The sequence below is a fragment of the Camelus dromedarius genome, chromosome X (genome assembly GCF_036321535.1).
Source record: "Camelus dromedarius isolate mCamDro1 chromosome X, mCamDro1.pat, whole genome shotgun sequence".
Classification (NCBI taxonomy): domain Eukaryota; kingdom Metazoa; phylum Chordata; class Mammalia; order Artiodactyla; family Camelidae; genus Camelus; species Camelus dromedarius.
In genome coordinates, this window is record NC_087472.1 from 83,503,680 (window position 1) to 83,531,227 (window position 27,548).

At 47.6% G+C, this 27,548-nt stretch overlaps 1 long non-coding RNA gene and 1 other non-coding gene across 4 annotated transcripts in view; one reads left to right on the top strand and one right to left on the bottom strand.

The window, feature by feature from the left end:
- Window positions 1-1,972: 1,972 nt before the first annotated feature.
- Window positions 1,973-27,548, bottom strand: part of LOC116150747 (uncharacterized) — a 65,970-nt gene continuing 40,394 nt past the window's right edge. For 2 of the 3 annotated variants that reach the window (XR_010379528.1, XR_010379526.1), the window contains 3 exons: window positions 9,117-9,965; window positions 3,550-3,632; window positions 1,973-2,400 (listed from right to left, as the gene is read on the bottom strand). This is a non-coding gene — a long non-coding RNA (uncharacterized LOC116150747). The remainder of the gene's footprint in view (window positions 2,401-3,549; window positions 3,633-9,116; window positions 9,966-27,548) is intronic. The other variant, XR_010379527.1, reaches the window with a different exon arrangement.
- On the top strand, window positions 18,917-19,022 carry LOC116151053 (U6 spliceosomal RNA). Its single transcript, XR_004134847.1, has one exon. It is a non-coding gene; the product is annotated as a U6 spliceosomal RNA (small nuclear RNA).

A 27,548-nucleotide genomic window follows, 5' to 3' on the forward strand; every position in this document is an offset into this window, starting at 1 on the left:
GACGTGGTGACGCACAGACAAGCCATCCCCCGATGCGCCCTACCAGAATTCCTGACCCACAGAGTCCATGAGCATAACAAAATGGTTGTTTGAAGTCACGAAATTTTGGAGGGACTTATTACATAGTGATGGTAACTGGAACAATGTTCCAGAAAAAGAGGGCAGAAGGCTGGGTCAGCCAGTGGGTCCCCCCTTCCCCAACATACACAGACCAGCCACAGTTGTGTCTCAACTCGGAAACCTAGGAACCTCTGCATCCTCCCTTATACCACTGCCCCCAACCTACCCCTGAGAACTGAAACCCCCAAATTCCCTCTCCCTGTGAGTCTCAGCCCCGCTATTAACCCCTTTACATGGTCACCTCCCATGTTGAACAAGGCTGCCCTGTGTAACCAACAGCATATTTTGATGATGTGACACTTCCAAGGTTAAGTCATAAAAGACACTCCGGGTTCTGTCTGGCTCTTTTGAATCACTTGCTCTAGGGGAAGCTAGCTACCATGCCAGGAGGATTCCCAAGCAGCCTCATGAGGGGCCCACATGCCAAGGAACTGAGCCCTCCTGCCAACAGCCAACCCCGTTTCACCAGCCACGCAAGTAAGCCACCTTGAAAGTGGGTCCTCCAGCCCCGGGAAATCTTTCAGATGATCATTGGTGACTCGGGCCAACATCCTGGCTACAACCTCACGGGAGACCCCAAGCCAGGACCACCCAATTCAGCTGCTCCCAAATTCCTGATCTTCAGCAACTGTGAGATAAGAAATGGGTATTGTTTCAAGTCACTACACTTGGGGGTAATTTGTTATTCCCCGTCCCTACGTTAAACAGCACCGGGACCAGACATACTTTCCCATCCCCATGTTGAAAGAATACTGAGAACAAATGAAAATAACTTCGCTATTTGTTCTAAGAAATACTTCCACCGGGAAGATAACCAACTAAAATAGCTTGTTAACAAGACCAATAGCTAGCTTATCAAGACCTAACAAAACCTCTGCCTTGCTGTGTTCACCAATCCAGAACGATTTTGTCATAAACTCTGCCCCATCCCAGACAGTTTCTTGCCTTGAAAGACCCAATTTCAAAATAACCCAGTCCAGTCTCTAAAATGCTATAAATACCCTTCCCCAGTGTCCCTGCTTGGAGACGTCACCAGCATTCTGTCACCCAGGTACGCTTCCTTACTGAAGTAGGTCTGATAAATTAAGCTTTGCTTGATCAACAGTCTTTTGGGGAAGTTGATAGTCAATACCATACACCCTCCAAACCGGGGCATCCACTCTTGGGTTTTGCTTGATCACCTGTCCCTTTGCTGTCCAACACAGCGGTCACTAGTCACATGTGGCTACCTAGATTAAATAAAATTACGTAAAGTTGAACATTCCTGTCATCAGTTGCACTAGCCACATCTCAGCACAGAGAGAAAACCTTTCCCTTCTTACCGAAATTTCTATTGAACAGCGCTGCTCTGGGGGAAAGCGGATCATTTGCTTCGGAGGACGGCCACCCCCGAGGAAGCTCACAGAAGCAGAAAAGTTGGGGTGGGGGGGTGGCTGCAAACTGGGGGCAGGCCACTGCCCAGAGCAAAGCAGATCGCCAAGGTCCAAGGTCCCCCCCGGGTTGACAAGCGCCCGCCTAGGCTGCGGGCATGAATGATGGCAGCAGGCAGGCCCCTCTGTGGGCTGCAGGAAGTCATCCAGCTCTAGGGCCACAGGGCAGGCAGGCACACCGATTTCTAGGATTGGGCGTGATCTCTGCAGCCCTGGCTCAGCCGGAAAGGGAGAGAGATGATCCCTGCTGAACACATGGCCTCCCTCACCAACTCACCGGCCTGCGGTGGGGCTCGTCTTCTTGCCTCAGGTCTGACAGCGACCTGCCGGCCTTCAGAACCTTCTGGCCAGAGTCCCTCGGATTCTTGTCCTCCCCCAGGTCGGGGACCTGGGGAGAAGTTGGAGAGGAAACCATGGCCTAGCCTGCGGCCGTCACAGAAGAAAACCCAAGGAGAGGGGCAAATTAGAGATTCATCAAATCCTTTTCTTTTGGGGGCTTTGAGAATTTTTATTTCTTCCATGGTAACTCCTCCTGGCTGGGGAATGTCATTTAAAATCATTCTGTCTTTAAAACTGTGGGATGAGGGGAAAGAAAAAGTCACCTCCAACTAGGTCTTCACCATGCAAATCAAGGACATTTCAAAATGCTGGCAAGCTGCTCAGGGACTTCAAAGATGTCCAGGTCCAATTACGTTTCATTTAGGGTGTGAATTGAGGAACTCCGGGGGAGGTGGCCCGCGTGGAACGTGTCAGGGTCGATACTGTGGTAATGAACCCAGCTGCTGACAAGTGGGCTGTTTCCTGAAGGGCGGAGAAGCCACCAGGTGCAAGAAGCAGGGTAGAAATGTAGCTGCTGGTTTAAAAAAAAAAACATTTTTAGGGTGGCTTTTATTTTTCTTCATTTTCAAAACTCAAAGGTTTGCGACAATATTGTACATCAACTGTACTTCACTTTAAAAAGGTTCACAGTGCGGGGAGGGTAGAGCTCAGTGGTAGAGCGCATACTTAGCATGCATGAGGTTCTGGGTTCAATCCCCGGTATCGCCATTAAAAAAATTAATAAACCTAATTACCTCTCCCCTCCACAAATAAAAGCAAACAAGTAAAGGTTTTTGACAATTAAAAAAATTAAAAGGAGGCGTCAACATCGAAATCTTGTCATGTCCTGGAAATAGCCACGCTGAGTGTCTCATGCGATTTGCTGGAATTGGGGGTCTGGAAAAGGACTCTAACTTATGGCTGAGGTACATACCACCTCAATTTCTGCAGCAGAGTGTGTTTGGATGGGCACTGGAACGGCCTGACAGGGGAAAATTGAATGGTTGGAAAAAAAAAACCATTTTGGGGAATAATTTTGGTTTTGCTAGCTAGTTAGAATGGGACTGACTGGCTGTTACTGGTTTGGGAAACTCAGCCCTTTGTGGGCAAGGTTGATGGCTTAAGGGCATTCAGAAAAGGATTCATTCAAGTTCTTCCAGCCCAAAAATCCCCTCAAAAAGACACAGCATATTCAGAAATCTCAGCCAAGACGGCTGGGTAGATTCCTAGCAGGACATGTGAGAGTAATAAATCTGCTGTAAGTGGGAAAAAAAGAGATCAAAAGCTGGTCTCTCCCACTCGCTAGGATGCTTACGCAATTCATTATTTTATGTCCTTGGTTCTTTTTTCAAATGCAGATACCCTGAGAAAGGTAACACATCCAGTTACTAACACCTTAGTGCGAAGGCGTGCAGTAGAAACATTTGGAATCGCGGAGGCATCTGGGTAAGGCTGCCTGTGAATAGGGAATAAAAGGTTCAGATGCTGGAGTCACACCCCGGAGATTCAGTTTCCTAGGGTGGAGCCCTAACAGCAAAATTAGTTTTTAAAGCTCCCCAGGTGATGTCAATATATGCGGCCAAGTTGAGAACCTCTGGGAGAGAGGAAGGAGGGGTGGGGCTGGAGAGGGAGGGGGTGGGACGAGACAAAAGGAAAAAATAAGAGTTCCTCTGTGAAAGACCTGGTTTGAATCCTGGCACCAGACTTGCTGGCCGCACAATCTCGGCCGAGTGACTTGGCCCCTCTGATCTTCGTTTTCTTCATCTGTTAAATAAGAATCATATTCTTCGTCAAACTGTGGCTCTTGGAAGGGCATCAGAATGACCTGGAAGGCCTGTTAAAAACACAGCGTCCCAAGCCCCACCCCCACTCCCAAAGCTTCTGACTCAGTAGGTCTGGGGTGAGCCCCCCAAATGTGCATTGCTGTCAAGTTCCCTGGTGACGCCGAGGCTGCCGGTCCAGGACAGTGACCTGAGACCCGCTGGTATCTTGGGCGCCTGGCCAGGTTATTATTAGCTCACCGACTTCATCCACGAGGCCAGAAACCAAAGGTAATCCCCCCGTTCTCTCTTCAAAAGGACTCAACCCCAATAAGGGTTGAAGGTGCACACAAATATTTGCGTTGTTTTAGCATTTTTGCTAAGACTTGGTCCACATTCAAACCCAAGGCCTGAAGCCACCAATGAACCAGCAAGGAGAAGACAGCTCTGAAAGAATTGTGCTGGGCCCCAGAGAGGTGACATTTTAAACAACACCCCTCCTCCCCCCAACAAAAAGCATCCCTGACCTGTGTCGGAGGCCTGGCCTGGTCCTTCCGGAGCCCGCTGGGCTGGGGCCCGGTCCCGAGAGCAGGCAGAACTGAAGCATGCTGCGTGATACCTGAGGGCGGGGGCCTCCCCACCTTCTGCAGCACAATCCACGCCCCTGATACCACTGAGTGAGGGGCCACATTTCCTCTCTCAGGATGGCTTTCAGGGGCTGGAAGAGGGGCTGGGGGGCTCCTACGTTAGCTGACCCTGAGATCAGGGCTGGTGAGGCCGGACTTTGAAGTAGAGAAGATCACAATTGTGCACTCCGTCCATCCCAGCCACCCACCCCTGCTTCTCTTCTTCCGGACCCCAGCAGCTTTTTGTCTCCACCCTGGGTTTTTGGCCTCTCTCTGCCCCAGACTTCCCCTACCTCCTCCTATTAGAAGGCTAGCAGCTCAAGCTTCCCTGGTGTCAATGAGACGATGATAAAGGAGCCCAGTCTTCACACGTTTGGGGGTCTTTCTCATGAATCGTAGCCTTTCCCCCCGGGGGGCATCCCTAACACGGGGATTCACAGAGGATGCTGCAAGCCACAGAGGAATCTCCAGGATCAAAATCAAAGCCCGAACATGTCAAGGCAGCTCCAGAAGGAGACTCTTCATTAAGAAAAGGGAAATTGAACCAGAAATTGCAACTCTGTCCATACGGTTACATCTTTCACTTACGGGGTCTTCTACCCCGAGTCCCGCATTCACCAATTAACTAGGCATGAAGAAGCTGAGATATACCAGATCATTCTGGCTCACTAGGGCCTCATGCCCATCTGACCACAGCTGCCACACATTCCTTGCTCCCTGGACCCTGCAAGCTGGGCCCACCCTACCCACATGACTGAGCTTGGGGTGGATCCTTTCTTTCCTTGGTTGAGCTTTGAGATGACTGCGGCCCTGGACCATACCTGGACCACAGCCTCATGAAAGACCCTGAGCCAGAGCCACCCAGCTAAGCTGGCTGCTTCCAGATTCCTGACCCACAGAAACTGAGAGATAATAAATGTGTGTTGTTTTCAGCCACTAAGCTTTGAGGTCATTTGTTACACGGCAATCGATAACTAATATGCATGTTAACATCAATAGCATAATTTCATGAAAAAAGGACTGTGTCTTCTGAAACAAAAAAAAATTAAGGAGAAAAGTGACATTGTTTTACATTTTTGCAAGCCTCTTTAATGTCTGGCTTCAGAGAAGACAGCTGCTTTCTCCTAGCTGCTTCAGCATCCAATCTGTTGTGCTATGTGGTTTTGGTTGAAGTATATGAAGAAAATCCAACCTTATGGAGCTTTGCAGTTAGAAAAGACAGTCTGAAAAGGTCTGGGGTACCATGGGGATCATTGGCACACACTTTGGGAACTGCTGACTTAGACAATCATGGCCTCAAAAGAGTAACTCTAAGGCCCTGGCCCCTAATCTTGGTTTCCTGTTTGGGACATTTGCCAGTTTCTCCAGATGCTAGGGTGATCGTGGCAACTGACACCACCCAGGAGGTCTTGTCCCCTGCCGGGAGGGAATAAGGCTCTCCTCCAAGGCCCAACAGAAGAAGACAGTGATGAACAAATGCCCAGTCTCAACTGGGTCATGCACAAGGTGTCACCAGAAGGGAAAGGATGGCCCACCGCTGGCAGCCAAAGTTAAGGCTGAAGCATCTAGGGTAGGGGGCGGCAGAGGGGGGTTGTTCTGTACAGTGAGGGCTTCTGGAGGCTGTGGTTAGCTGGATCCTCAGGGATTGCCCCCTCTTTGCCCCTTTCCTGCGCACCTCCCACTCCCTGCCCTGTTCCCCCACCCCAAGTTTAAGGCCTGCTTCACCGGGAGCCAGAATGATTTTCTCTGCCTAGTTGGTCAGAGAAATGCACGCAGCTGTAGCAAAGAATAAAAATAGCCTCCTCCGTGACCAGTTTCTTCCCACTTCCCTTTCTCTCTCTCCATGCTCGCCTCTCTCTCTCTCTGTCCCCACCTTCTGTGGAGGCAGGAAGGTCCCTGGAGGGTGCGAGCATCACTGAGATACACCAGGCGCCCGAGTTTCCCTCCCAGGCAGCACCTGTTCCTGATTCTATTTTGCTGGGGCCCCCACAGGCTGACACAGGCTGACACAGGCTTCCCAGGGGACAGAGCATTGACAGATGGGTCCATGCCGCCCAGCGTCCATCCACCTCACCGGGCCACCTTGCCCTGCAGCCCACAAGCGCAGCAGATATTGGCACAAGGAGTGCCCGCCGGTGGTGCTCGAATCTGGGGTGCCCTGCCTTGCTCAGAGTCAGCCAAAGGCCTGCCCATGAACCCTCCGGATATCTTCTGGCAACTTAGAGGTTAAACAAGAAACCTCAAGCTGGAGGAGGGGCGGAAAAAGCCCTGCTGCTATGCGCCCAGGCTCCAGGCGGTGTCCCCAGCGTCCTGGGCTTCCTCTGCACAAGGCGACTGCGCGTCCCGGAGGCAGCCGTGGTGAAGGTGGAATCTGAAAGTGGGCATGGGCTTTCTAGTTTGGAAGCAGGGGCAGAGAATCAAATCTGCAGCAGCTCAGCTCCCGATGCGGACGTCTCGCCTGCCTTGGGCGACGGAGTGTTGCTAAAACCCCGAGCCACCGGCGAGAGCCAGGGGCATGGCCCGGACATGCCCCAGCCTGTAGGACCCTGCGGGGAGAGAGGATCGGCCACCTAAATCATTCCAGGGTTGGTTTGTGGGGTCCAGGGCCGCTCACCTCATTGCACTACAGTTGGGAACAGAGGAAACAGCTCCAGCAAAGCTAGCTGGACTTGTCCAAACCGCACAAAAGTTCAAACCACACAAACGTTGGCTCCAACTGGGCTTGGAGCGTGGGGCTGGCTTTATCTGTCCCCGAGGGCTGCGCCCTGCCTCGCAATTGATTAGGGCTCCTGAAAACCGCTGAAATGGTTTATCTTGCCCACTCAGCCTCACGCCCCCTGATGGGCTGGAGTGGAGCCTGGATTGTTCTGGCAGCCAAGCCCAGCCCAGCTTCCTCCCAGCTTCATGGCCCCCAGGGCCACCTACCTGGCCCCTCACCCCACAGACGGCCCTCATTTTGTGACAGGAATTAGGGGCCGATGCCACGGCCATGAGAATGTTACTCACCAAAGAAAGGGAGATCCTTCAAGCCTGATGGGAGGGGAGGGGAAGGTTTTGTAAACACAAAGATTTAACTAGGAGGGGTAAGGAATGAATGTGAGCTTTAACACAAACTGATGGGCTAACAGGGGAGCCCAGCATGGGTAGGGGAGAGTCCCGGGGTAGCTGACTTTTCAGGCTCACATCAGGGCATCTGCCACCTTTCCCAGGCACCGTGGAGCACCAGTCATTGTTGTAACGGTGAACAGAGAGGCAGAATTCCCCCTGAATCCACAGGAAAACCCTTGCAGCCCCCAAAAGCAGGTGACCCACTCAAATTACCTAAATTCATTCAGGCTGTCTTCTGCCCCAGCAGTTCGAGGTGAAAGAACTGACTGGGGCGTGTAAACATTGGAGTGACACGTCAGCAAGATTTCCATCACATCTCGTCTCCCCTGACAAAAGGGACACTCTTTCTTGAAAAACACCTAACATAACTGAATCACTGTGCTGTACACCTGAAACTAACACAACATCGTAAATTAACTATACTTTGGTAAAAAAATTTTTTTCTTTTTTTTACCCTAACAGATGTTAAGGGCTTTACAGTTTACAAGGCTGTATAGCACCCATCACCTCATCTCATCCCAACAACTGTGTGAGCAATGGGGTGTGACTCCTATAGTAGTTAGGGTTCGGCTGCAGGAAACAGAAAACCTCTCCAGCTATCTTAAGCTAGAAGAAATTTAATACAGGAAATTAGGCGCTTACAAAAATAATTGGAAGGGCTGGAGAAGCAGGTTCTAGACTCCCATAACACCACTGAACTGGGCTGCCAAGATTGATGCCATCTCTGCTATCATTAGGAAGGTGGAGGAGGGCAGGGGCCAGTCACGGAGATGTTGATTTCAAAAGGACACTATTGTAGTTGCCATCCAGGGATCAGGAAGCCACTGCCACCACAACACCTCTCAGTATCCACAAAGCTGGTGACTAATTGACTGATCAAACACTAGAATGTTCTTTCTCTTTCTCTCTCTCTCACACTCAGTGTTTCCAGCAGCAACAGCCAGAGTAGCAAGCAAGTAATCTCTTCCTCGCCGCTGCCTTCTGAAACTCACACAAGTGCATCTAATTGGTGAAATCTAATTCTCATCCACAGCCCCAGCTGCAAAGGTGTCTGGGACCCTTCCAGCCTCTGCAGAACATGAAGGCGCCATAGGACCAAGTTGGAATGGAGGCTGGGTGCCTGCCACCTCATCTGCATTTTGCAGATAAGGAAACTAAGTTTCAGAGAAGTTAAAGAACACGTACAAGGTCACATGGCTGGTAAACCCCAATCTCTCTGCCTCCGAAACCTGCACTCTCCTTCATTACGCAGAACGAATGGCCCCATTCCATTTGGGGCTATCTCGGTCTTAGGGGCATCTTTCGGCCCGCTGGCTCAGACTACAGCAGAAGCTACCACATACCTTGTGAAAGCTCGAAGGCAGGGCAGCAGGCTGTGACGTGGAACTGAGCCTCGGGGCCTCAGAATCAAACCCAGGGTCCCTGACCCAATATCGTGTAACATGTTTCTGTCCTTAGAGACACACACACACACACACACACACACACACACACACACACTTCCATCAGCATCTGGAGGAAGGGAAGACAAGCTGAGGCTGTCCCTGGAGGCATACAATTCTCTAGCACTCCCTGGGGACAACTGTTCTACATTTTTCCAGGTGAGGTAAGTTCATGGCTGACCTGCATCCACCCTCCACTACCGTGTCTGAGAAATTCCCTGTCTTTCTAGTTGCCTCTCACCAAAGAAGAGAAAAACACCACAGAGCCACTTTCCCAGCTGCCATTGCAGTTAGTGTGGGCTCCTGACTTACGCTCAGCCAATCAGATGCTCCATGAACAACTGAGTGTCAGCAGGTGATGATGCAGAGATGTAGGGAGCACAGAAGTCCGTTCTGGTGGAGGGTGGCAGTCACTATGGCAATGACATTCCATTCCTGGAATGGCAGGGACCATAGCTATGTCTGGAGGTGGCAGTATAAGCCGAGGTGTCCTGGACTTGGCAGTGGGATTGTCGTTGGATTGGCCTGACTTTGGCCATGGTCCTGACCGCTGCGCAGCATTCTTTGTTTGGCCTGCTTTCCAAACCCGGTTCTCCAGCCCTCCTGGTTATTTTGTGAGCCTCCCAAGACCCTTTTGATAGGGTCCTTTTCTGCTGAAATAAACCAGAATTGCTTCCTGTTGCTCGGAGCCAAGAGCCCTGGCCGTTCCAGCTCAGTTGCCAGATTTTGCCTGGCTTTCCTCAGCGAGACCACACAGGACATGAGCAGTTCTAGATTCCTCGTGCATCGCAGTCCACTTCCGGGGAGCTCCGTACCCCAGGACATCAGCCTGTTGACCTTACATCAGGAGAACTGGCCTGGTCTGACAGAGGGTCCCACATCCATCCCGGGTGATGTGTGCTGATGTTCCTCGGCTGCATCACCGACTCTCTCCCATCAAAGGCTTTCTCATTGACCATGACTTTTCCCTGGGCACAAGTCAGAGAGGGGCCTCCCCCACACACACACGTCCCCAAGGTCTCCCATTCAGCATCCAGAGAACATTTCCTCTTCCTCCAGAGGCTTTGCTTTCGGTTAGCCTTCACTCCACGCTGAGGCAGAACGGCTGTGGGCCCCGCTGAGACTCCACGAATGCCGGTTGGGGGGAGGGTGCTGGGTCTCCTGCAAGAGATAACGGTGGGAGATGACATCCCAAGTTCAAGGCCCCAGCTCTGCAGTCAGCTCATGATAGGGCATTGAACAAATGGCGTACTCTCTTGGGGCCTTAAGAAGACGGGAGAGTGAGAGTCCAGCCACAGGAAAGTGAGAAATGCTCACTGCCCACACGGACTGGGAGCAGGGAACGACAGGGAGAAGGGCATTCCTCACCCAGGTGCTGGGCCTGCGGGGCACCAGTGGTTGGAATTGACCAGAGTCTCACTCAGTCAGAGGCAGGCAGGAACCAGAAGTGGCTGGGTTCCCAATGTCATCACCAAGGGGCCAGCTCAAATCAGCCTCTGGCTGAGTGTAGACAGAGGTGAGGGTAGGGGGCCTGTCCCAGGCGTTGTCCCAGCTCGTGGGCAGACTGGAAGTCCACTGGGAAGACAACAGTGGGCTATAAACTTGGGCTCATGTCTGTAATATTGTCATTGTTTCCAAGATCCTTGCTTTCCTGGTAAGGGTACCGCTGAAAATAGAGCTGAAGTTCAGAGAGGTGTGTGTGCCCTGAGGCCAGCAGAGCCAGGATGCTGCTGTGGTTGGAGACGCCACGAGTGAAAGGGCCACCACCGTCCTGGCTGGTACTGGGACTCTGGGGGAAGCAGGAGTAGCTTTCTGTAGTCGACGTGTTAGGCAGAAGAGCAGAAGGGGCCCAGCAGAAGGAGGGTGCTTTTCTCCCCTTCATCAGGTGAGCAGGAGAGGTTCAAGGACATCGTGGTATACTAGGGCAGGGGTAGGCTGCAGACAAGATGGAAAATCACCTCGCCTTCCGACTCTGGTTGGGGGTGGTGCACAAACGCTAGCCTGCCATGGGGTCAGCCTCAGCCATGCTTTGAGGGAGCATAGATTTTGGAGTCAGGCAGACTTGGGTTCAAATCCCAGCTATGCCATTCAACAGCCGTGGGACCCTAGACAAGCCTTTTTGTTTGTTTGTTACCTGGGCATCCCCAATGCTTCCCAGTATGTGTGCCTTCATGTTGTCCCCTCCCATGCTGAGTCTGGGTTTGGGCAGGTGGCCAATAAGGACTTTGGCTTTATTTGACATTAACAAGGACATTAACAAGGATGTTATAAAGCAGTGGCTCGCTAAGAGCTTGCATGCTGAGGCTTGTCCTCTTGGGACACACCCTTCTGGAAGTCAACTGCCAAACCTGGGGAAGCCCAAGCTAGCCGGTGAAAATGTCAGGAGGAAGAGAACTGAGGCAGCCCAGTCCACAGCTGGCACCAAGACACCAAGCACGTGAGAGGTCTTCTTTGACCTTTCAGTCCAATTGAGCTGCCAACTGACTGTATTCACATGATAGAGCCCAGCTGACCCCACCTGGAGCCCAAGAACCACCCAATGAATCCACAGAGTCATGAGAAATTGTCATTCATTATCATTCAGTCTTATTTTAAGCCACTAAGGTTTGGGATGGTTGTTACACTATAATACGGAACTGAAATACTGTTTAACCTTCCAGAGCCTCAGCTGACCCTTGACATAAGATGGGGTGATAATATTTGTTACCAAAAGTTAAACTGAAGACATAATAACAAAGACATAATAATAATTGACAATAACAACTGATTGAGTACCTGCTATGCTTCAGGCGTGTGATAGATGTCTTATGTGTGCAATTTAAAGCATCTCCTCTGCGGAGCATCTGTCTCTGTGACGTAAGTACTGTTAAGCCCATTTTCCAGGTCGGGAGACAACTCAGAGGGGTTTAGTAACTTGCCCAAGGTGACGGGCTAAGGTCAGAGCTGGGACTCTAACCAGGTCCCTCTCACTGTAATTACTCTGGCCCAGCAGGGCCTCCTCTGCTGGCACCAGTGAATGAACGACCTTCCAGGGAAGCCCCAAACCTTCCCATGTTTCAAGAACTTTGTCTCCGTCAGGTGGTTGGAGGAGGGAGGCGGGGGCGTGCTCATCAAGTCCAAGCAGCCTTGAGGGTGGGTTAGCATGGCTTGGTCTGGTGGCCAGCCCTGTGCTCTTGGCGCTGCTTCGGTGAGCCCTGGGTCACCAGGGATGACAGAACTCAGAGCAAATCCATTTTCACTTCTAGGAAGCTAATGGGGGTCAGCAGCACTGCGGTTACAGCCAAAAGGCGGCTTGTTTCTCAAGAGGCAGGAAGCACCTCGGCCACGAGTGCCCTACCCCCACTGGAGGGCCTCAAGATGTCAGAAGCCAGCCCATTGTCCCTCCAAGAGACAGCCCCCCCTTGTCACATACACACACACAAAACCACAGGGAGGGGCAGCTGTGGGGACTGGGCTCACCATGGGGTGTGGGTGGGGTGCGACCAGAGGCCCCAGCTAGTCCAGGCAGCTGGGAGGCTCCTACCCTCCCCAAGAACTGGTGAGTGACACTGAAGAGGGTGGCAGAGGGCACACTTCCTCGCCCTGACCCCAAGCTGACGGCATCGTTCTCCACCCCAGAGGTCCCGGGGCAACTTTGTCCTAGGTGCCTTAGGGAACCTCTCCCCGCAGCTGGAAAAAAAACCCCACATTCTCCCCTTTCCTTGATTCCATCCATCCTGCCTTAAGAGGGTCCTTTTTGGAAGTGCTCACCATGATACAACCTGTGAAAAGTATATTGCTGGAATGATCTCAACTGTGCTTCAAAAAGTATATATATTTGAAAATTGATATATGTGTGTGTGTGTGTATTTTCATAAGCATATAAAAATGAGTGGCAGGAACCATCTGAAAATGTTGACAATGATTATCTCCAGGTGGTAAGATAAGGGGTTTTTTTCCTTCTTTTTATCTCTCCGTATCTTCGACTTCTCTACAAAGAGCACGGTTGTTTTTAGAATCAGAAAATAAACTATATTATCGGTGCTGCTTTTCAATGAATGTGTGTGGCCTGGAAAAGTCACACCTTAAAATTCGTCCCACCCAGCACCTTCATTATTGGTTCACAATCTGGATTACTACTTAGTGCCAGAGTCTTCAACTAGGGGAGAGAAGGGAAGGGAGCGCCCTGACACTCAAGGCAAAACGGGGCGGGGCCATTGACGCCACGCAGAAGGGGGCTGGGTCAGTGAGCGTGGAGCCTGGAGCCTGGTGCCTGCGCAGTCTGTGCCTAGGGCTGGTTCCAGTCCTGTGGACTGGAAACCCGGGGCTCAAGACATTCCAAGGCCGGGCTGGAGAAGCCGCTGGAATGGAGGGCCACCCCCGCCTGGCCTGGGAGAGCAGGCAGCCCTGGGCTGGAGGTAGAATTCTGAGGCTTGAGTCATGCATGCCGCCTGGTTCACACTGGACCCTATCACTTAGAGTAACAGCCCTAACTTGCAGGCTGAGTGTGGATTATAGGAGGTGAGGTGGCTCAATACGGAGCTCAGCACAATTCCTAGCACACACTAGGCACTCGGTACATGCAGTTATGATTGTTAGGAATAAACACATGCCCAGCAACTCTGGCTCTCCTGAGTAAGCCCAGCACCTCAGTCATCTGGTGCCAGAAAAGGGATGAGCCGTGCCAGGCGCTCAGCCGGCAATCCCCTGTTTTGTCCTTTGCTGGGACCTGCTAAATACACAGCCAGAAAAACTTTTTTTTTTTTTTTTTTTTTTTTTACCCCCAGAGCAGTTTCTAGATGTGCTACCTTGGCCAAAGCAAGCTGCTCATAAGCATGGGTGAGAAATGCCCAGATGATACCATCAAAGGCCATTAAATTATCCCCAGTCGGTTCGGGGTGTTTGTTGTGCTTCCTATCAACTTTGCACAGAACAATGACAGTACTCCCAGCCAGAGTGGGAGCCATGCGGAGCAGGGCAGGTCTGGGGAAGGCAGACACAGCTGGAGATGGTGAAGTTCCTTCAGACAGAGGAGTGGGCTCAGGATGAGCTCTTCTATCCTCTGTACTTTCAGGTTGCAGTGCCCGGCTCTCTCCCTGCTCTGACTTACACACTTGCTCCCAGGAAGGGGTTTGAAGTAAGTCATTTACACATTAGTATGAATTTCAGTGTTCCTAGGGGCCTCTGATTTCATTGTGGAATAAAACTGTTTATTCTCTTCCCTTGAAATCCTACTGTTGGAGTGAGGGGAGTCCTTGGATTTAAATGAGAAAATGGGAAGAAGTTCTAATTCTGATGTTTTAGCCATCCCCAGACCCAGCCACCCAAGTCCCCCAAGGTCAGGACCTCCTCTATTTTCTGAGTCCAGTAATGTATGCATTCACCTTTATCTCTCATTAAGGAGACTTGAAAAAAAAAAAAACATGAAAAGCTTTTCTCTAGCTTAAAAGAAGAATTTAGAGAGTGAAAAAAAAAAAGTGTTGAACTGATAGAAAGAAAAAAAAAAGACACAGTACTCAGAAGTCATAAAGGAAAAGATGGGCAGATGTGACAACACAAACCTCCTTTCTAGGGAAATACAGCATCACCCAGGGCTTGCGAACTGGTACCTTGCTGATCCAATCCAGCCCAAACATGTGCTGTCTCTTCTAGTGCTTGAAGTTCTTTGAATGAGTTGCCAGCATTTTAAAATTGGAAGTTTCCCCATAAAAATCCATATTTCAAGCATCTCCTGAAGAATCAGAAGATCTGGTCCGCTGGTTCCCAGCAAAGGCACGCATGCTCCTCCGAGCCTGCTTGGCTTATTCGCGTTGCTTGCCTCCCCACAACAGATGCCTGCGATGTCCCATAAACAAAACGAAAAAGCAAAAGGTGCTCTAGGAGAACATGTTGGCAACACATCCAAGAAAAACTTAATACCCATTATATATAAATAAGAACCCAACAGTTCAATGCAAAAATGGGGGAAAGTATAAGCAGGTAATTCATAGAGAAAGAAATTCAAATGGCCAATAAACATGAAAGATGCTCAACCTCCAGGTGATTAGGAAAATGCAAATGAAAATGAGAAGATACCTTTTTTCAAACGCCATCAAATTGGCAAAAAATCAAAAAGCTGTCTAGCGTCGCTGTGGCAAGGATGTGGGGACAGGAGAGCTCGCGTGTGTTATTGGTGAGCGTGTAAATTGATGCAACCTTTTTGGAGGGTGATTTGGCAGTTCCAGTCATTATTTTAAATACATGTACCTTTCAAGAAATGTAGGTAAATTGTTACTGAAGTGGAGCATGCATGTAGAAAAGGATGCAAATCCTAAGTGGGTGGCTCAGACACTGAACATGCCCAGGTGGCCATTGCAGGTGGAGAAAGAGAATATTATCAGTACCCTGAAGCCCCCCGTGCCTTCTTTCAGTTAGTAAAGCTCCCCAAAGGCAACCACTATCCCAACTGCAAACAGGACTTGGCTGTTTCTGAACATTCCATGAGTGAATGTTCCATTCCAGGAACGAATGAATTCATCAATGTCCATGAATATAGTATATATTCTTGTGTGTCTGGCTTCTTCCACCAAATATTATATTTTTAAATTTCAACTATGTTGCTCTGTGAAGCAGAACATTCACTTTCATTGCTGTATGAAATCCTATTGTGTGACTAGACTGGACTTTATCATTCTGTTGTATTAATGAGGAACATTTGGGTTGTTTCCAGTTTGGGGCTATTGCAAATAGTGCTGCTAACAAACATTCTTATGTGACCTTTGGTGCACATAGAAACACATTTCTGTCAGGTATACAGTTAACCCTTGTACAACATGAGGAGTTAGGGGTGCGGCCCCTCCACATAGTTGAATCTGTGTAAAACTTATAGTTGGCCTCTGGATATATATGTGGTTCCTCCATATACACTGTTCTGAACCTGTAGACTCAACCAACCAGTGTAGCACTGTAGTATTTACTATTGAAAAAAATCCACATATAAGTGGACCCACACAGTTCAAACCCCTGTTGTTCAAGGGTCAACTGTATACCTCTTGACAAGACTGACTCTAGGAATCTATTTTTTTTTTAAATTTTTTATTTGTTTGGGGTTTTCTCGGGGGGAGGTAATTAGTTTTACTTATTTATTTATTTATTTTAGAGGAGTAACTGGGGATTGAACCCAGGACCTTGTGCATGCTAAGCATGCATTCTACCACTTGAGCTCTACCTTCCCCACTGAGGAATCTATTTCATAGAAACCTCTGAGAGAAGAAGACTTCATGTCCAAGGCTATTTATTGTAATGTTAAAAATTAGTGTGGTCAACCTCTGTGTTTACTAATAATGATAAAGTTTAAAAAATATGATCTAATGCTTCACCATGACTTGGAATAGTATGCAGCTGATAAAAAGAACAAGTTACATAGATGGATTCTGATATGGAAGGCTGTTCACACATCATCAAATGAAAAAAAAATCCTGCAAAAAAAAATGGGAATAGTATGATTCCACTTTTTAAACAAACAAAAGAGAAAACAACTTTATATGTGGAGATATGTGTGCATTATATCTGGAAGGACTTTTCACATGTGAACTAGGGAAGGGAAATGCAGTGGGGGGGGGTGAGATTTTATATATATATATTCTGTATGTTCTCAAATTCACTTACTTTTCTCCATTCTGGTTGCCACTGGCCCATGCTAAGCCACCATGACCTCTGGTGTTGAAAACACAATGGTCTTCTTCCTGGTTCACCTCTCAAGTCATCTCTGCCACCATCAGGAATGTGGGTTCAGGGGACAGCCCATGGATATGTTGGCCTCAAGAGTACACTATTGCAGTGGGGTCAGGAGGCCGCTGTAAGGCTGCCCATGATACTGCCCATCTAGTAAAAATAGAATCTTGCAAAAAAAGTGGGTAGGGTGTAATCCCATTTTTTAAAAATTGAAGTATAGTTGATTTACAATGTTGTGTTAGTTTGTGGTGTACAGCATAGTGATTCAGTGATTCAGTTATATATATATATATATATGTATATTCTTTTTCATTATAGGTTATTACAAGGTATTGAATGTAGTTTCCTGTGCTGTACAGTAGGACCTTGTTGTTTATCTATTTTATATATAGTAATTTTATAACCCACTTTTTAAATAAAAATTTTAATGTTAAATAATACAAGTGAATATATATATGTGTGTATGTGTGCATTAAAACATTTGGAAGTCATGGTTGGTACAGCATTTCATTATCCACAAAGCAGGTGACAGGCAAGTATTTTCCTAGGAACAGCTCCACAGGGCACCCAAATGACCTTGCATGTATCACATGGGCCAGGCAGGCAAGGCTTGAACTGCAGCTAATATGGATCTTGGCAGACCATGAAAAGATGGAGGCCTGTGAGGAACTGCTCTGAGACCATCTTCCATTCATCTCCTGTGTTAGTCAGCTCGGGCTGTCATACACAGTACCACAGACTGGGTGGCCTACGTAACAGAATGTTATTCCTCACAGATCTGGAGGCTGGAAGTCCAAGATCAAGGTGCTGGCAGGGCTGGTTCCTTCTGAGGGCCAAGAAGGAAGGATCTGTCCCAGGCCTCTCCCCTTGGTTTATAGATGACTGTCTTCTCCCGGAGTCTTCCCATCATCTTCTCTCTGGGTCCTAATCTCCTCTTCTCTTAAAGGCATCAGTCAGATTGGATTACCGCCCACCCATCTGCTCTCACTTTAATGTAATTACGTCTTTACAGACCCCGTCTCTAAAGGCAGTCACATTCTGAGATACTAGGAATTCGGATTTCAACATATGAATTTGGAGCTGGAGATATAATTCAGCCCATAACATCCCCTTATCTCCCTTGGGAGGCTCTCAGGAGACCGATTCTCATCACCTCCTGGGTTCTGATGAGGTCGGAGACTTTCATACCATCCCCTTCAAGATCAAACTAGTACAAAACTGCCTCATTTTATATTTTATACTGCCAGTCTAGAATGGGCCCATCTGGCCCCTTTTGTTTCAATGTCATCCTTTTTGGGGTGAGACAAGCACCCAGGGACTTGGCACCTTTGGCTAATTTTCCTTTCATTGTGTATAGAAGTAATAAAGTGTCCAAATCTGAAAGTGGCTCACTGCATCTTTATCAGCCAAATCAGCCAGGGAAAGTCTTATGTGTGCTTGACAACTGACACTGGAATGTGTTGCAAAAACAAAAACAAAAATCTTGCTAACAGAGGTGGGAGAAAGGGAAACAAAAAGGACAGCTCCCAACTCTGTGCTCCTCCCCTCCCCCGAGTCCAGCACCCAGCGCTCTTATGCTGGGATGACCCAGGCCTCCCAGTCCCAGTTTCTAGCTTGCCTGTATTTGAACTTACTTGCCATTAAAAATGAATGACCAAAAGATGAAACATAACTACATGTGCATATCTGTGTGCACCGAAATATTAACAGCTTTTTACATATGAACTGATGGCACTGATAATCCTTAGAAAACAGATTTTAACATTTTATGCATATTTTATACAACAGGCCCTGGAGGACACAGGTGAACTGCCAGAGGTGGGGAACGTTGGCCTCCGACGGGAAAGCTGAGCCCACTCACAGTTAACATCCTGTACAGGAATCGTCACTCTCAACTTTTTCCTCAACAAACAGAAGTTGAGCTAAAGAAATCAAAACCACGATGAGGGACCACGTCACACCCATGAGGATGGCTATTTCCAAAACCCAGAAAAAAACAGAAGATAACAAGCATTGGCGAGGATGTGGAGAAATTGGAACCCTCGTGCACTGCTGGTGGGGATGTAAAATGGTACAGCCATTGTGGAAAACAGTAGCCAGATGCAAAAGGACAAATGTTGTCTGATTCCACTTATATGAGGCCCCTAGGGTGATCAGATTCATAGAGACAGAGCGTAGGCTGGTGGTTGCCAGGAAGAAAGGAGGAGTCAGTGTTGAATGGGTGCAGAGTTTCAGTTGGGAAGATGAAAAATTTCTGGTAATGGATGGTGGTGAGTCAATCATGTCTTGCACAACAATGCATATGTCTTTTTTTTTTTGTATATGTCTTTAATTCCACTGAGTCATACACTTCAAAATGGTTCAGATGGTCAATTTTGTTATGTGTATTTTACCACAGTAAAAAAAAAAAAAAGAGTCCAGTGCTTGCTACCGCAACACATATACAATTGGAACCATACAGAGAAGATTAGCGTGGCCCCTGCACAAGGATGGCAGGCAAATTCATGGAGCGTGTTCCGTATTTTTTTAATGCAGAAAAAGGATAAGGACTAGAATAAAGATTTCCTGGGGGGAGGGAGAGATAAATTAGGAGTTTGGGAGTAACAGATACACACTACTATATATAAAATAGATTAACAACAAGGACCTACTATATACCACGGGGAACTATATTCAATATCTTGTAATAACCTATGATGGAAAATAATCTGAGAAAGAAGATATATATGTATATGTGTACCTGAATCAATCAATTTACTGTACACCTGAAACTGACACAACATTGTCAATCAACTATACTGCAACAAAAAAATAAAAATTTCCTGGTATCTGAAAACCTATCTCACCACACACACGCACACACACAACAGTATACAAAAGGATCTCTTCTAAAGTAAACTTTATACTCCACACACACAAAAAATTTAGCTCAGGATTTGAGAGGCTTTGCTGCCTGGAGATGGAATTTAATAAAGACATCAGTTCCTTTGTCGCAGTTTTGCACCTGTTGAGAGAGGAACTGAGCTCGGCCACCTGTGAGCTAATTGCCAGAGAGCCTGCCCAGGTGGGGATGGTCCTGGGCCAGGGAGGTTGGATACACCATGGACACATCATTTCCTTTCTCTCTGTCTACAGCCTGGGTGAAAGGACACAGGGTTAAAAGCTAAGACGCGCACAGCGTTCTTTGAATCTCCATCCTCTCTGTCTCTCCCCACCCTCAGCCCATTGCACCTCCTCTGTGGAACCTTCCACGAACTCTTCCCCTAACTGCTACAGCAGTTATTCATTCCACATGTGACTTTCAGCATGTCTGACTTACTGTTTAATATCATGAGCTGACTTTGCATGGGTATATGTCTTCCGTCCCCAACTAGACTAGAAGTTGCCCTCAAAGGTAAAGACTGATTCTTAGCCCCCCTTGGATCTCTTCAGCTCTCCCATCAGTGTCTAGCGTATAGGAAGGGGCAGTACATCAGACAACGGAATATAGTTCAGTGCTAAAGAGAAATGAGCTTGCAAGCGGCGAGAAGACATGGAGGAACCGGAAATGCCGATGACCAAGTGAAAGACGCCAATCTGAAAAGGCTACCTGCTGGATGAGTCCAACTACTTGATACTCTGGAAGAGACAAAACTATGGAGACAGTAAAAAGATCAGTGATTTCCAGGGCTAGGGGGAGAAGGAGGGATGACGAGATGGAGCACAGGGGATGCTTAGGGCAGTGAAACTATTCTGTATGATACTGTCATGGTGGATACATGATATCGTGCATTTGTCAAAATCCATACAATGTATACAACAGAGAGTATACCCTAATGTAAACCGCGGAGATTGGTTAATAATAATGTATCAATATTGATTCCTCAATATTGAACCAATATTCTAATGCAAGATATTAATAATAGGGGAAACTGGGGGTTGTATATGGGAACATCTGCCCAGTTTTCCTGTAAACCTAAAACTGCTCTAAAAAAGAAAATCTATTATATATTTTATATATAATTGAGTGGTTAATTGAGTGAATATTAGACCATCCAGATGGACACATCCACTTAGGAGCAGGCTGGGAAGATTTATCCAGGCCTGACATTTTTCAAAATTCAGTGAAACATAGTTGGCAGTTAATTAAGGTTTCTTCTTGCAGCCAAAGAAGAAAAATTAGAAGATGACTAAGCACCTATTTGCGACTTAAAATATATGCAGAAAGTTGCTAGATTTGCCCCTAGGTCTTTGTGTTTCTTTACCTTTTGCCCTAATTTGTGTATCATATTTTGTATTGAAATCATAAGTAATTTTTACAGAGAATCAAAGCATCCTTAATTGCATCTGACGTCCCCTTTCCAGGCTTCCTCCAGCCCTGACCTCTAAAGGGAAGGAACAGGCCACACCTCACATGGCTTCGTTCAGAGAACTAAGGAAGGGAGTTAAAAACCAAATGCCCACCATATATCTGGAGAAAAACAAAATTCAAAAAGACACATGCATGCCAACGTTGACAGCAGCACTATTTACAATAGCCAAGACATGGAAACAGCCCAAATGTCCATCAACAGATGACTGGATAAAGAAGCTGTGGTATATATACAATGGAACACTACTCAGCCATAAAGAAGAATAAAATAATGCCATTTGCAGCAACATGGATGGACCTAGCAATTGTCATTCTAAGTGAAGTGAGCCAGAAAGAGGAAAATGCCATATGACATCATTTACATGAGGAATAGAAAAAAATTATAACAATAATAAGGACACAAATGAACTAATTGTTATTTTGATTTCTTGACTATGTATAAGCACATTTGACTGTCCTTTATGACTGGATTACCGCATTCTGTTGATTCTTATTTTGTGGTTGGCTTTATTCCTTTGATAACTATGTAAGTTTAAAAAGCTAAAGATCTAATGTGTTCTTAGAAATAATAATTAGTACATATATGTAAACTGAAAAAAATGTGCAGTGTACTGTATACATGTATTTATGTGCACTCTAATGTGTATGTGCAGTCAAACTGTAATTTAAAAAAAAACCCAACGCCCACCATTACAGCAGTATCACCTGCCTACCAGTTTCTGGAAAGATAGTATTCAGGGAACTGCATTGCAGAGAGAAACACAAGGTTCTGATGTCAATAGATATTTGTCAAGAAAGTGCTTGACCAAAAAGGCAGTGGGCGGGACAGCCATTCCCAGCGGCCATTTTGTTTCTGTAACAGACCAGGGAGGGTCCATGTCAGTGGCCTGTGTGAATTTCCAGAGTCTTCTTGCCCCTCCAAACTTACAATGCAATGACATAAACAGGTTTAAAATTCTTCCATATTTCCCAAGTTTCCAGCCTTCATTATCCTGAGCAAGCAGCGCTAACTAATGTTATTTTGTTCATGTTAGGGGCACCTGACCTCTCGCGTGTGCAGAAAGAAGAGGAAAATGCGTGTCTCCAGCGGGAGGTCCTGACACTGGGTTTTATATGGGAACTTCCCACTGTTCCTGGCTCCCAGGTGACTGCATTTTTCAGCTCCGCAGTGCACCACAGTTCCCTCTTTCCTTTATCATACACCCCTGCCACACCGCATCATCCACCCCATGCCGACTCTGATAAGAGGCTAGAAAACAGACCTTGTAATCCTGCTGTCAAACAGTAGCCTGAGACCAAAGGGGCTCCCTGGAAAGCTTCCAGAATAGTTTGGTTTTGACAAGAGTGGCAAACTATACAGATGTTACTCTGCCAGGTGCCACTGTAAGCGCTTTATGTCTCTTACCTTCATTTAATCCTCACAACAACCATAGGAGGGAGGCGTTATTATTGACCAGCCCCATTTTACAGATGAGGAGACTGAGGCCCAGAGAGGTTAATTAAGTTGCCCAAGTTAACAGTTGGAAGTAGCAGAGCCAGGATTTGAACCTAGGTAGCCTGGCTCGGGAGGGCTATACCACCACTCCACGGCCCCTGGCTGGCTGTCGAGCTGGAGTAGACGGTGCTAGAAGACAGAAGACCACCCCAGGTGCCTTCAGACTAGTGTGCCTTCAGACCACACATCAGAATCAACTGTGGGTCATTGTTGCACTACAGAATCCAGAGCCTCATTCTGAATTTATTGGATAAGAACCCAGGGCTGAGGGCCAGGTGGAAATCTGTACATTTAACAAGTCCCCCAGGTGTTCCAACACAGGTGATCCAGAGGCAATTCTGAAACCCCACAGTTATTCAGATCGAAAGAGCAGAGGCCAGGTTCAAATCCTGATTCGTCCACTTTCTACCTGTGTGACCTTGGAAAAGTTCATTAACCGCTCTAAGTCTCAATTGTTTTCAATTCAAAAATAGAAATAATACACCTTTTAAGATTTTGTGGCTTCCTGGGCTGCTTCTCTCTTTTGCTCAGGCCTGTGGCGCCGGCAGGATGGGCAAGTGTCGCGGTCTTCGAACTGCCAGGAAGCTCCGCAGCCACTGACGAGACCAGAAGTACCATGATAAACAGTACAAGAAAGCCCACTTGGGCACAGCCCTGAAGGCCAACCCTTTTGGAGGCGCTTCTCATGCAAAGGGAATTGTGCTCAGAAAAGTAGGGTTTGAAGCCAAACAGCCAAATTCTGCCATCAGGAAGTGTGTCAGGGTTCAGCTAATCAAGAATGGCAAAAAAAAAAAAAAAAAAATCACAGCCTTTGTACCCAATGATGGTTGTTTGAATTTTATTGAGGAAAATGATGAAGTTCTGGTTGTTGGATTTGGTCGTAAAGGTCATGCTGTTGGTGACATTCCTGGAGTCCGCTTTAAGGTGGTCAAAGTAGCCAAGAGCATAAGTTTTCTTGGTGAAAGCACGAGAGTAATAAATTTTCATATGCAAAAAAAAAAATTTTGTGACATTTACACTGAGTTACTGTACATCTGGTATAATTCCATGTATATATATTTAAAACTGTATATGTGTATCTTACGCATATATATAAATATTAGACAAAGGTCAGATAGACTAAACTATTAAGGTTGATTATCTCTAGGGAGATAAGGGGGTGCGATAAAGGGGGGTAGAGAGTGGGATGGGAAAGGCTTCCACTTCTTACTCCATGTATTAAATTTTAATTTTTTGGAAAGAGAATGTATTAAAGTGTTGTATATATAAAATATCTTTTATCAAAACCCAAAAGATTAAATAGAATCCTGGAGATAAAGTGCCTGGCTCACACTACATGCTCGATTAATGGTAGCTGTTGGTCTCATCATCAGCCACAAACATTTGTTGAGTGCCTATTATGTGCGAGTCATCATATTTAGGCTGCATCGGCAGGCAGAGAAGTACAAAACAAAGTCCCTGCTCTCGCATGCACAAAAAAACCCCCAAACACCCAATGGCAGTGTTTACTTTGGGACCAATGAGTGCTATAGAAAATAAAGCCTTTAAGAGTTGAAATGAGAGAGATCATTTCCAGCTGGCCTCTTCAGGGGAGGTGGGGCTCCCGCAAGGCATTGAGGAAAGGGGAAGATTTCAATAGGCAGAGAAAGGGGGGGAAAAACATTCCAGTGGCAGAAAAGAGCTTGGTTCAAAGGGCAGTGGGACTTGGTGGGCATGCGCAGAAGACGTTGAGTGGACATTTGGTCTGGATCGGCCGGGCTGCGGGATGAAATCGTGCCGGATCCCAGGCAGGCAAATAGCGGGGCTTCCCCTCCCACAACTGAAATAACACAGTCTCTGAACCCAACCCTTCCGGTGCTTGGAATGGAGCCAAGATCGACTTTCTCAACAATTCTTGACCCTTGTGGACCAAACCTAGAATGGGAAGCTAAGTAGCCACAGCGATTGAAATTAAAAAAAAAAAAAAGTGGATCCTCTCCCCTAACCGCTGGGGCCCTAGTGTCTGCAGGCACGTGCAGGGCGTGGTGGGGGCAGAGCGGAGGATGCGCCGAAACGTGGGGCTGGGGATACCGTGTGTATGTGCACGCTGCCACGTGTGGCGTGTGTGAGGACGGACGCGTGAGCGTGCACGTCGTAGTGACAGGCGGCATTTCCTGTGATTGTGTGCTGTGATGTACGGGGTTGAGTTATGAGCGCAGGGTGTGCTAACCGCATTCCTGAACGCTAATCTTTCTGAGCCACTAGGGAGGGGGTAGAGGGAAGCCGGCAGCGGGGGAAATATCCGTCCACAGAACACGCCCTCTGCCTTTCTAGGACTTCTGGTCAGAACTAGCGTCCTGGGAAGGGTGGGTGGCAGCGGGAGGAGGCAGGGAAAGGTTCACACAGGACATGGATGTGAGCAGGACCAGAGCTGTCCCTTCATCAGCAAAGAACCGCACCACGGGGATGCTTTTGACCACCTTTAAAGCACCCTGACATCTTCCTAGATCTGGTGCCTGTGTGTCTACATACTCAGTGTGTATAGAGACAAACACTTTTTTAAAAAAGTGAAAGCTTGATTAGCTGAACGCCACGAGGCCCTGGGAAATTGAGTTTAAGAAAAAATTTGGATAATTGGAAGAGCGTAGAATATCAAGAATGTTAAATACACAAGTCAGCGGAGCCCACGGAGTTTACGGCAAGCGCTGATTAAGACGAAGTTTCTGATTATCAAAGTTTTAATGGCAGAGGCTTATTGGAATTTCTTCTGTCTAAAAGGGAGATTAGATATCGTGTGCACAGAATATCTTGTGATATTTTCCATTCTTCCCAACTCCCGTTGAGTCACAAGCATGCTTTTTTTATGTATGTATTTATTTCGTAAAAATTACTCTATCCTTTGGTCGGCCCCAAACTACCCCAAGCAGGACTTACCACAGATGTGTTTATCAGATTGCACTGCAAATGCTAGGAGAGGAAAAGTCTGCCTATCGTCTAAGTGATTTCAAAATCAAAGCCATCCCAGGCACACCAGAAGCCTAAAGCAGCCAAGAGATAGGCCAAGTTTATAAACTTCTATAATATGTTTATTGCATGGATGGCAATTACCCAATATCCCTGCCCTCCTGGGTCTTAGATCAGAATATTTCCACAAAAAGAAATCTGTGTTTGACTGCAGTTAACCAGTCATAATTCCAGATGTCTGGAATATTCCAACACCAGGCATGGGGGTGGGGAGGAAGAAAGGAAGCCGTTGATCATTCGGCTACAGACTGCGTTGTCGTCTGCGGTGGCCTGTCTCCTGGGGCTGCCTGTCCCACCCCCGCCTCTCCCTAATGGCCAGGTGTCACAGGAGCAGTCATTGTATTTAGAGGAAGTGGCTGTCCCCAGCCACAGGCAGGCCTTTCTGTTCCACCTCTGGAAACCCGACACGTCACATCAGAGACATCATTTCTTAATGAAATGGCTACAGTGTACCTAATTTATGCCAGGACGGAAAACGCTGACAGGGCAGAAACGACACTTGTTTCTGCAGCAGCAGGGAGCACATGTGGGCCCCATCACTCAGGAATGAATCAGCCCCGCGTTCCGGGGAAGTCTGCTAAGAGAATTGCCTCGTCGCGAGCTCCTAGAAAGTGTTAAAGATATTTACTGCGTGCGTACATGCCGGTCTGCTCCGCCCCGTTCATTGGAACGCAGTCTGCTGTGAGCTCCATCATTTGTCCCAGACCCCTTTCTGGGCGTGAGTAAGAAAAGTAGAATTGTTCTATAGAATCACCAGTCTGGTTCATTCCGCCCTCTCCTCTAGGGCTCTTCTGGCAAACATGAAACCTCCCGACACCCCATTTAAGGGAAGTGAAGTACTCATTTCACAGATGGTAAGGCTGACACACAGGCTTGCCTCCATGACGCCTTATAGACAATGGGATAGATTTTTTTTCCCCCCAGCAAAGTGGGTGTCACATGTGTTGATGAACTTAACCCTAAGGCTTGGGGATGGTGTGGCCAAAGAGGTCAGGGCTTCTCCTGATGGTCGTGGGACTGTGGGCAGGGTCTTAAAGTCTGGAGCCTCGGTCCCCTGCTCCACACAGGGCCGGGTGCAAGAGAACTTTCTCCATTCGTCTCTATGCCAGGAAGTCTCCAAAGTGGGGGGGACACACACCCTCAGTGTTACACAAGACAATCCTTTTAGGGGTAGTGTCAATGGGTTGAATTATGTCCCCCCAAAATTCATGCATGGAAGTTCTAACCCCCAGGACCTCAGACTGTGACTTTATTTGGAGATGGAATCTCTACAGAGGGTAATCACAATATGACTAGTGTCATTTTAAAAAAGGAAAACTTGGGCACAGACCCACATAGAGGGAAGATGAGGTGAAGGGATACAGGAGAAAGACAAGCCAAGGAAAAAGGCCTGGAACATCCTACCCTCACACCCACAGGAGGAAGCAACCCTGCCGGCACCTTGATCTTGGACTTCCAGCCTTTAGAACAGTGAGACAAGAAATTTCTGTCATTTAAGCTACTCTATCTATGGTACCTCATTATAGCAGCCTGAGCAAAATGACACAGATAGAAAGAAGATACCAGAACTTGAGAACTTCTGTTTATATCACTGTGGTGGTTTGGCTAATTCATCCTACTTCATCGCCCGCTTGGAACAGAATTAATACCGTTTGTCCTGTCACTTTGCGACGCCTCCCACTGTGAGGGGGATATACTCCTCCGACGCCGATCAAGTTGGGCTGGACCGAAGGAGTATGAGTGGACATGGCTTGTGAGAAGGACTCTGTGCTGGGTTGTTCGCCCTCTTGAGCTTCTGCCATCACTGAGAACAGGTCTTGGGTGGCGGCAGTCGCATCAGCCTGGGCTCCAGACCCGCACAAAACCTGCAACCTGGAAGTAAGCCTGGCCAACCTGCATCCTGAAAGAGCCCAACCCAGCCAAGATCCATGAAACCCCCAGAGCCCCGCAGGAATCCGAGCAGGATAGAACCATAAACGCCCACTGTTGTAAGCCGCTGAGTTTTGGAGTGTTCATTCTGCAGCAAAATGGCAGCAAAAGTTGACTGTAACGTTACAGGGACCCATATGCAACAGGCAGACTGACCGCGAGGTCACTGCTCGCTGCCATCCAGTGTCACAGGCAAGGGATGCTGAGGCAAGAGTGGCAGTCCCCTAACTCAGATGGCAGCCGCCTCGCCGGATTTTTCACTTCAGTAAACGGC